Source organism: Pituophis catenifer, unplaced genomic scaffold, assembly GCF_029215685.1.
Source record: "Pituophis catenifer annectens isolate HBS135680 unplaced genomic scaffold, rPitCat1.0.hap2 SCAF_2, whole genome shotgun sequence".
Taxonomy (NCBI): domain Eukaryota; kingdom Metazoa; phylum Chordata; class Lepidosauria; order Squamata; family Colubridae; genus Pituophis; species Pituophis catenifer.
Window position 1 is genome coordinate 66,236,667 of NW_027256882.1, and position 9,519 is coordinate 66,246,185.

A 9,519-nucleotide genomic window follows, 5' to 3' on the forward strand; every position below is an offset into this window, starting at 1 on the left:
CCAATTGCTTTTCACCAAGGGAGGTACATCTCAGTTTGGGAAAGTATGTTCTAATTTAACCATTCTATTTTCAGATGTAAATAAGTGAGGTTCTCAGTGATATTGCAATACTCCCCCCCCCATATCACCCATGGAATGTGGAGAGTTATTGAGGGACATATACCCTATTTTTCGGAGTATAAGACACACCTTTCCCCCCCTAAAAGGGGGTGAAAATTTAGGTGCGTCTTATACACTGAATGTAGCCCCGCCCACCCACTGGCCCCCACCCTTTAGCCTGTGCCTTGCAGCATTTAGCTCCTTGCAAGCAAACAGCAAGAAAAAAACAGCTCCTTTCAGCTTCAGCACAGCCTAATTAGCACAAGTTGATTGGGTCAGCCTCCTGACTCTCAGCTGATTTGCTCTCAGCTGTTCTGTGCAGGGCTCTGCTGCTTGCTGCAAAGAGGTAAATTGCTGGAGCAGATTTTTTTTCCCCCTTGTTGCTAATCAAGCTATGCTGAAAACGAAAATGAAAGTAAAGCAGGCTGCTGCAACTAGGCAAAATTGCTCAGAGGCAGAGGCAGAAGGAGATTTCTTTTTCTTCTTTTCCTCACCAAAAAAGGTAGGTGAGTCTTATACTCCGAAAAATATGGTAAGTCTTGTGATCATAATTATCCAGCTTTGTATTAGCAAAATTACATCTCACAGCAAATCCTCTTCAGGTTGGTCACTATAGACAATTACAGTCAAAATTTAACAGTGCAAGCTTAGCTTTTTTCCTGATCCCTCATTTTGATAACTAGAATAGGCTACTGTGAAACTGTTTAGAAAGGAAATATCCCCTCAGATATAATACCATTCGTATGGTGTGAAAACAGGTTTTTTTTGGTCATCAGTACACCAGGATCAATGACAGTGCTCGAAAAGCAATAAAGTACAACATTTAAACCTGAATAATATGTTTATCTCAAGCACTGGTTAAAATATTTAACCAGTTGCTCCTTCTGTAAACTTTTTCTACTGTCTCTTGACATCCAGTTCTTCTCAAAACGTCAAAATTCATTTTTAGATTAAATTACTGTATTTTTCGGAGTGTAAGACGCACTTTTTTCCCTCCTAAAAGAGGCTGAAAATTTTGGGTGCGTCTTATACTCCGAATGTAACACCGCACTGTGCCCCAAATGGCTACCCGGAACAGCTGCTGCCTTCTCTTACCCCTTCCGCGCTTTTCCTGCTTTATTCACTGGAGCTCCCTCTGTGGATCAGCTGTGCTTTTGAAGCTATTTTTCAGCCCCAATGTAAGCAAAATGATCTTCCGTGCTTTGCCTGCTTTTCTAATTGTTGCTCCCTCCGACAATCAGCTGTGTTTTAGAAGTACAGCCCCAACCTCAAAACCAGCGAGTGAAGTAATGTGCTGAAGCTGATGCCCCAACCAGCCCCAACCTCAAACCCAGCGAGTGAACTAATGTGCTGGGACTAGCCAGATGAATACCTGGTAGGCAGAATCCAACCCCCCACCCCCATTTTCCTCTCCAAAAACTAAGGTGTCTCTTATACTCCGGTGCGTCTTATACTCCAAAAAATATGGTATATTATTCATTCATCATGTATTATGCCCAAACTGACTGATATTATGTCCTTGCCATTAGCAGGAAATGCTCTGTAATATAGATATAACTAAAGTAAGTGAGTCCATACCTTAACCAGCTTTGTAAGAGGCATTATGTAAAAGCCTAAACTTATACAAGCTTTGGTGAGTGGTATATCACAGTATTCATAGACTCATCTAATAATGTCTATAGCATAAGTTTTCTCTTTTCTTTTCACTTATCACTTCACTTTTTTTTCACTTATTTCCTGCCTTTTGCTTATTACCTCTCATTTTTTCCCTCTACTTTCCATAACATTGGCAATCACAGAAAAGAATAACATATGCATATTGTATAACATACATATATCCTGTATTTCTAGGGAGATAGAAATAAACCATACCCAGAAAATTTGTACCGTATGTAAAACTACTGAGCAACTACATGTCAGTGCAGGGTCAAATATCATCTGTACACTGATGATACTCAGTTATACCTCTTTACTTGAGGCTGTCCAGGATGCCATCAAATGCTTCCACAGTGTATGAAGGCTGTATGGGGAAGAATAACCTTTAGCTCAACCCTGACGCAACTGAGTGGCTCTGATTTTAAGGCTTCCCATCAAATGATTGTTTATAGTTAACTCCAGATGAGAGAATATATTCCTAGGAAACACTCATGTGCAATCTTGGAATCTTCCTGGATATGCAGTTCCTTTTCAAGCAGGTGACCAAGAAACTCTTTGCATACATACATCTTGCGTGCCATTTGTGCTTATACTTGAATCAGAATGCACTGCTCATGGTTAGTCATGCCATGGTCATCTATCAAATGGACTACTGCACATGTCATATTGGATGCACATGGAGCATCCATGTAACATTGTAGCTCTGTGAGCTATACTAGTACCCAGTAGGCTTTCAGATGCAGTTCAAGGAACTAGTTGTTATCTTTAAAGCACTACATGGCATTGGGCTAGGTTACTTATGGGACGATCTATCTCCAATCAATTCAGCCCATCCCATTAAGAGCTTGCAAAAGGGGATGCCACCTGGAGTGGCACCTTCTTTGTCATGGCACTTACCTTATGAAATTGCCTTCTGTATCTACCGCTCCACCCGCCCGGAAATATGGAAGGACCCAGCTTTCTTGGCCTTTCAAAAAACCATGAACATGTGTTTTTTTCTTCTAATTAGATGTATTTTTTATATTTGTGCATTGCCCAGAGTTCCACTGGTTAGATGGGCGGCTATATAAATTTGACTAATACATTTTTTAAGATGAGAATAAAGAGAAGTTTTTTCCCTCCCTTCATGGTGTTTGAGTGCAGGGCCATCTGATAAAAATAAATATGGGGAGATTCAATAAGCCTTTATATAACATGGTTGTGGAATTTCCTAACATTCAGTATACTGATAAGTACCAATATAGATGGTTTTAACATAAATTCATGGTGAATTTATAAGTAACTGGTTATAAGTAACTACTACTAAGAATCATGGTTCTTTGCTATCTCAGGCAGCATACTTTAAATACCATTTGCTGAAAGAGATAAAGGAAGAAACTTAATACTACTGCAGATCTCACTTGCTCCAAATGTTAACCTCTTTTACCTGTGCCTCAAAATAGAAATATCGGTAACATCTATGAAGTTAAGTCAGTGTACAATATCAGTAAATAGTGTGGTTAATATTATTCATATCAGCAGAATTAATCCTAAATTTTATTATCAAACATTATTTTGACAGAAATTCTATGTAAAACTTTTTTTATTTAACCCAATGAAATGCAATTATATTGGGATTATCCCGTTTATTTTGATAATATGATAGACAAAAACCACTATCAACAGCATATAATTTATTAAGCAAAAATCTTACCTAGTAAAAGTTAAAATGTTGACAGCCTATATAAAAGTATATTAGGGATACAATTATGTATATTTGCATATCAGTGTAGTGCAAAATATATGCATAATCCTCTTTAATCATTTCTTTTTCAAGCAAAGAGTCATCTATAAGAAAAAAATCAGCCAAGAGAGCTCTCCATGGAAAAAACAACCCTCCCAGAAACATTTACTGTATTTACATATAATTGATTTTAATATTGCTTTGTTGCTTGGCTTAAGTTTGCAAAAAGGAAAAATAAATAAAAATGCTTTACAAAAGAAAGTGCATTAGAAAGAAATCTCAAACCATTAGGCAGAGAAATTTATTTTTTCTGATATTTTTTTAGAGGCTATAATATTAAAGTGAATCTACTGTTGTTTCTTTTCTGGGCTTAATTTTATGTCTGCATAGAAAGGACAGCCGTCAGAAACTATTGCTTTTATTGTCTGATGGAAATTTTAAATTAAAAAAAAATTATTTAAAAATAATAATTCCTTCAGGCATTCAGCATGGGCTAGCCCTGTTTCTTGTTTCAAATTTCCACTTTTCCACCTCAAAATATTTAGAGTTTTATCCCACTGGAAGGTTCCTAATTCCATATTCCAACCCAGAACATTCAGAGCAGAGCTATTTCCTTTCAAGCTACAAATAAAAAGCATGCATGATTCCACCAACAATAAACAAATGCAGGCATCAGATCCCACCAAAGCACTGTTTATTTTTCAAAGAACAATAAAAAGATATAACTATAATAACCTTAGATATATCTTTAGTAGAATAACCTTTTTTAACTTCCCAATGAAAATTGGTACTATAAATTAAACAAGTACACAATAGCAGACTTGAATGAAATATCGCCAAACTATTCAAAAATGCTAAAAGTTCTGTATCTCATATCTGCTCTTCCAATTTAAATCCAAATAACCTGTATATAAATGAATATAACAAATAAAGGAATAAGTGTAAATGGAATAGAACATAAAGTTTACTTCTTCACAATCTTGCTTTAACAAATTTGAAAAAATATCAAAAAGCTTCATGAAAATTTTTAATTTAATTATTGATAAACATATTTATGAAATGTTTATAGACTGCTTCTATCTTGAGGCTTTAAGAGTCTTATAAACATATAAAAGAATCATACATGAAATTGCAAAAAATCTAAAACTAGGGTACATAATTAGAATTTAAGTATTTTGAAATCTATATAGTAGTCTATGAAGATAATCTCAGTAAAGGTTTGTTTGTGTGTGTGTAAAATCATACTATTATCCAAATCTTTTTATGAAAAGCTATCTTGTCCGACAAAGATAATAAAAAAATGCAACTCATACAAAATAAGTATAATTTATTTTTGAGATTATGTTTAACGCATTTTTGTTCATGTGAATATAATCTAGAAGAGAGCGGCAAACTCGATTTCATTGACATATCAGGGTTGTGTTTGACCTCCGGGGCCGGGGTGGGCTTGGGCGTGGCCAGCTCGACATCAATTGTGTCAGGGGCGCCTGTGGCAGCCTGCTCCGCCAGTGAAAACAGGCTCCTGAGCTCCATTTTCGGCTGCCTCAGCCTCCTGCAACTCTCTGTTAGTGAAAACGGAGCTTGGGAGGGCCACATTTTAACCGGCAGAAGCACCGTGGGCCGGTCCTTCACTATTTCCAGGGTGGCCCCGCGGACCAGATCTAAGTATCCCACAGGCCTTGAGTTTGACACCCCTGATCTAGAATATATAACCTGCCATCTAGTTGTAAAATGTAAATCTTCCAAGAAAGCTAATTTTTAAATAGCATGCATTTTTTTTCTTCTGTTCAACTGTTTCTGATTCTGGGGATGCCTGGAAAAGTTCCTGCAATTTTCTTGTAAGGTTTTTTTCAGAAATGGTTTGCCATTGCTTCTTTCCTAGGGCTGAGAGAGAATAACTGGCTCAAAGTCACCCAGCTGGTTTTGTGCCTAATATGAGACTAGAACTCACAGTCTCCCAGGCTTCTAGCCTGATGCCTTAACCATTACACCAAACTGGCCATCAATTTTTAGATATGCATTTCTAATAAACTACTTTGCATATAACAACAAAATTGCAATGAAAGTATTTTCCAAATAATTAATCTCAAAATCAGCTGTGTTTAAAAGTAACTGCATGTTATTAGGAAGATTTGACATTATATTTGAGGGAATAAATTGTCTCATAATATTTCTATGCCATTTCTTTTTATTATCCTAGTTGAATTAGAAATATATACAAAGAGCTTATCTAAGTCTTTTAGGTGCTTCCTCTTTACTATTAATTGAGAAGCATCAATAGACCTAATGTAACTGACCTATCAAGTTCCTTTTTAAAATGTCTATGGAAAATATATTGGGGAAGTTAGAAATTCTAGGTAAACTACAGGCATACATACTAAGGTTGTGCTCAGTTCAATATATAGTTTGGTACATGCAGGGGAATACAAGGAGCATCTGTCAGCAACAATTTCAATCAAATACATCATTTATAAGTTGATATTCCTACTTGCTAGACATCAACCACAGCTCAGTAAATATAACTTTATTTGAAGAGATTCCTGACAGAAACATACCCACGTGTGCTCCAAAGCAAATTTTGCTCTTTGAATTTGTATCTCTTCATAGCTATAATACATAGTGTTATTCATACTTCAAAAGCTAATATACATTTTCTCTGAAACACAGGAGTAAGCCTCCAATAATAGTAACACTACGGAATCAGATCAAAGGTTCACATAATTAGTACAGCATCTCATCCCAAACCTATGCACGTATTATAAAAGTAATCATTATTTCCTTTTCCTACTCCATGGAAAGCACATTAGTTGTGATACTCATTAGAACATGGAGATTATATAATTATAATAAAATATATAAAATATTATAGTGACATATAACTATTTATTTAATTCATCACATGTTGAGGCAACAAATTAAAATATATGTTTCATATTTTATGTGCTATTCTGTCCACACTTTTAGTTCTAAAATTAAATGTGGTGTGATGAGGGAAACGTCCTAACTAGAACTAGAACCGTGCCACAGGAAGAAAGGGATAAACTCTGGCATGAATGCAATCTACAGTAAATTAATAATTGTGGTTTTTAAAAGTTCTTCCTCAAAGAACAGTTCATGTACCTTGTCAGTTTGGCATGATCAAGTTCTCACAGTTTCTACTGTACTAGAAGAGTTGAATCGATATAGGTCATAATGAAGTGATGGAATACCTTGTTTTCATTTTGGGAAGTACAAAAAGATGACTAATACCTCCCAAAGGGAGGAGACGAGGGGAATTTACCTATACAAAATAGCAAAACAGAAAAAAAAAATTTATTTCCTTCAACTATTGCACACTGATTTCTGATGTAACTAAGAGATAAATGTTACAAGGCTTTCCAGAACATTCATGGTCAATGGGGTTTATAATTTTTCAATATTTTGAAAAATTAATGTTCCTTAGTTTGCTCATACGTTTGTATGCTTTTCTGAAATTGGTCTTTAAAAAAACTAATGAAGATTGTATCACATTAAAGTATTTCAAGTTCTTAAAAGTGACTATTCTGCCAACTTAGGAAAAATACAATTTTCAGTTTCAATATTCAGTTTTATGCCTATAAAATACTTCATTTGTTTATGCCCACCAGACTCTTAGTAATTTTTAAATTAGATAACGATTAGTTAGGATGCACTACTGTAAGCCAGTAGTGCCACACCTGATCTGTGAATTACATGTCAGAGACCCCTTTCCAAAAATAGTGGATGGAATAAGGACAAAAAGTAAAATTAAGGAATTTGATTGACTATAATAAAAATGCAATACCAACTCTACTCTCCGGTTTAAATTTTAAAACTTTTGCATTCTGTCCCGTAGTTGTATTGGATAACAACTTTTCAAAATCAGGGTCAAATATATGTATGGAGAGCAGGCATTTCCTAGATTTAGTTTCTGTAACATTTTTTAAAAAGCGGTCAATCATATTTTCAGATTATATTGGCATGTTTCCATACTTCCAGATTATACTGTATTGTATTGTTATTTCTTTAAGGTGCTATTTAAAAACCTGCACCTATTTTTATATTTAAAAAGGGCAGCAGAAGTTTTTTTTTGGGGGGGGAAGAAACAATCATCAAGAAAGAACTGGGGTTCTTTATCCAGAAGTTAATTTTATTAAGAAGAAATTTTATTTGGTTACACAGAGAAAAAAAATTAAAGACCAGCTCATCCCGCGTACCTAAACGAAGTCGGGTATAAGCGGTTACCAAATTAAGGATGCTGCACGTAATCACAAATACGCCCCCAAACAAAGCTAACTAACTCAAATCGGAAGACGAATCGAGTCCTCCTGGCAAAAACAAACGCGGCAAAAAAAAAAATTAAACCGGCATCCGAAAATCACAAGGCACAAGGAAAATCGTCCAGAGACGATTTCTAAAACGGACCCGTTGCTAGCCAAAAAAAAAAAAAAAAAGCCCGTTTGTTGACATTTGCCACATTTGTTTTTCACGCCGGGAACCGAACAAATGCGAAGCCGGGAGAAGGACCCGTCCATTTTCATTCCCCGATCCCTTTTGAAACGCCTCCACCCACCCCGCAAAAAAAAAAGAAACCCCACGCCGGTGCGGGGTTCCGAAGCTAAAGGCAGCCCGCAAAACCCACCCAAGTCCAAATCTTCCCCGCGATTTATTTCTCCCTCCTTCCTTCCACGGAGCTGCTTGGCGAGCGGGACAAAGCGCGTCCGCGGAAAAGGCGAGAAAGCGGCTCCCGGATCCCAAAACCGGGAATTGGGGGGGGGGGGGGATAAAAAAAAGCGGAGGTGGGGGAGAGCAGGTAGATCCAACAGGCCAAGCAAGGGAAACGGGGGGGGGGAACGGAGCAAGTGGGTGGCTACCGGGGCACCGGCGTCGCAAAGAGAACGGCTGAGAAGCGCTGCTTGCGCCCACTTACCGGCTGCGGGAGTCGGGGGAGGCAACGCCCCAGCAGCTCCTGTAGGGGCGGCGACGGCGACGGCGGCGGCGGCGGCGGCTGATCCTCCATCCCGCGGCTCCAAGCGCCGCCACCACCAACACTTTTTTTTTCTCCTCCTCCTCCTCCTCCTCCTCTTCTTCTTCCTCCTTCCCGCCAGCCACTGCCTCCTCAAGGCAAAGGCAGGAACGTCGCGTACTTGCGCAAGAGGTCGCCAGCCGCACATACACATTAAGCCCCGCCTGACGTCACTTTTGCGCGTAGCGAGGGTGGTGGTGGGGCGCAGCCAGGAGAGCGTGAGCGATTGGATCCACCCATCTCGACTGGCGATTGGAGGAGAGAAAACGGAGGCGAATAGGAGAGGGGAGAGAGAGAGAGAGAGAGAGAGAGAAAGGTCGCAGGATTGCGGGAGGGGAAAACATCAGGGACTTCCCTCGTCGACTTCCTGCGGAGGATTCTGAACTCTATGGTGAGAGCGGGGCTTCCTCTTGGATGCGGTTGCCAAGGGAGCGGCGTACGCTTGGCTGGATGCTTTGACTCACGTGGCCCTCCGAGGCTTGAGAGACAGAGAGAGAGAGAGAGAAAGAGAAGAATTTTGTCTTCCGTCGGAGTTATTTTCTTATCTGGGGCTAGACTATTTTTCCGTAGTCACTGCCGCTTAGCTTTATAATGTTTTTAGCGTTAATTCGAAATCTCATTTCCTCACTTTCCTTTAAGTGAATGAGAGCGAGAATTTTTGGAGAGGAGGGGAATGGAAGAAATGTAATATTAAGTCCGGAATAGAAGAATAGAATAGAGTAGAGTAGAGTAGAGTAGAGTAGAGTAGAGTAGAGTAGAGTAGAGTAGAGTAGAGTAGAGTGAGAATAGAGTAGAGTAGAGTAGAGTAGATAGAGAATAGAGTAGAATAGAGTGAGAATAGAATAGAGTAGAGTAGAGTAGGGAGAGAATAGAATAGAATAGAATAGAGTGAGAATAGAGTAGAGTAGAGTAGATAGAGAATAGAATAGAGTAGAATAGAGTAGAGTAGATAGAGGATAGAATAGAGTAGAGTAGAGTAGATAGAGAATAGAATAGAGTAGAATAGAGTAGAGTAGAT

At 38.3% G+C, this 9,519-nt stretch overlaps 1 protein-coding gene across 2 annotated transcripts in view; it reads right to left on the reverse strand.

The window, feature by feature from the left end:
• TMCC1 (transmembrane and coiled-coil domain family 1) overlaps positions 1 to 8,579 on the reverse strand; it is a 124,930-nt gene extending 116,351 nt beyond the window's left edge. For both annotated transcript variants that reach the window (XM_070936879.1, XM_070936878.1), the window contains exon 1: positions 8,406 to 8,579. The gene's annotated coding sequence lies outside the window, so the exon portion shown is untranslated. The remainder of the gene's footprint in view (positions 1 to 8,405) is intronic.
• Positions 8,580 to 9,519: the final 940 nt, after the last annotated feature.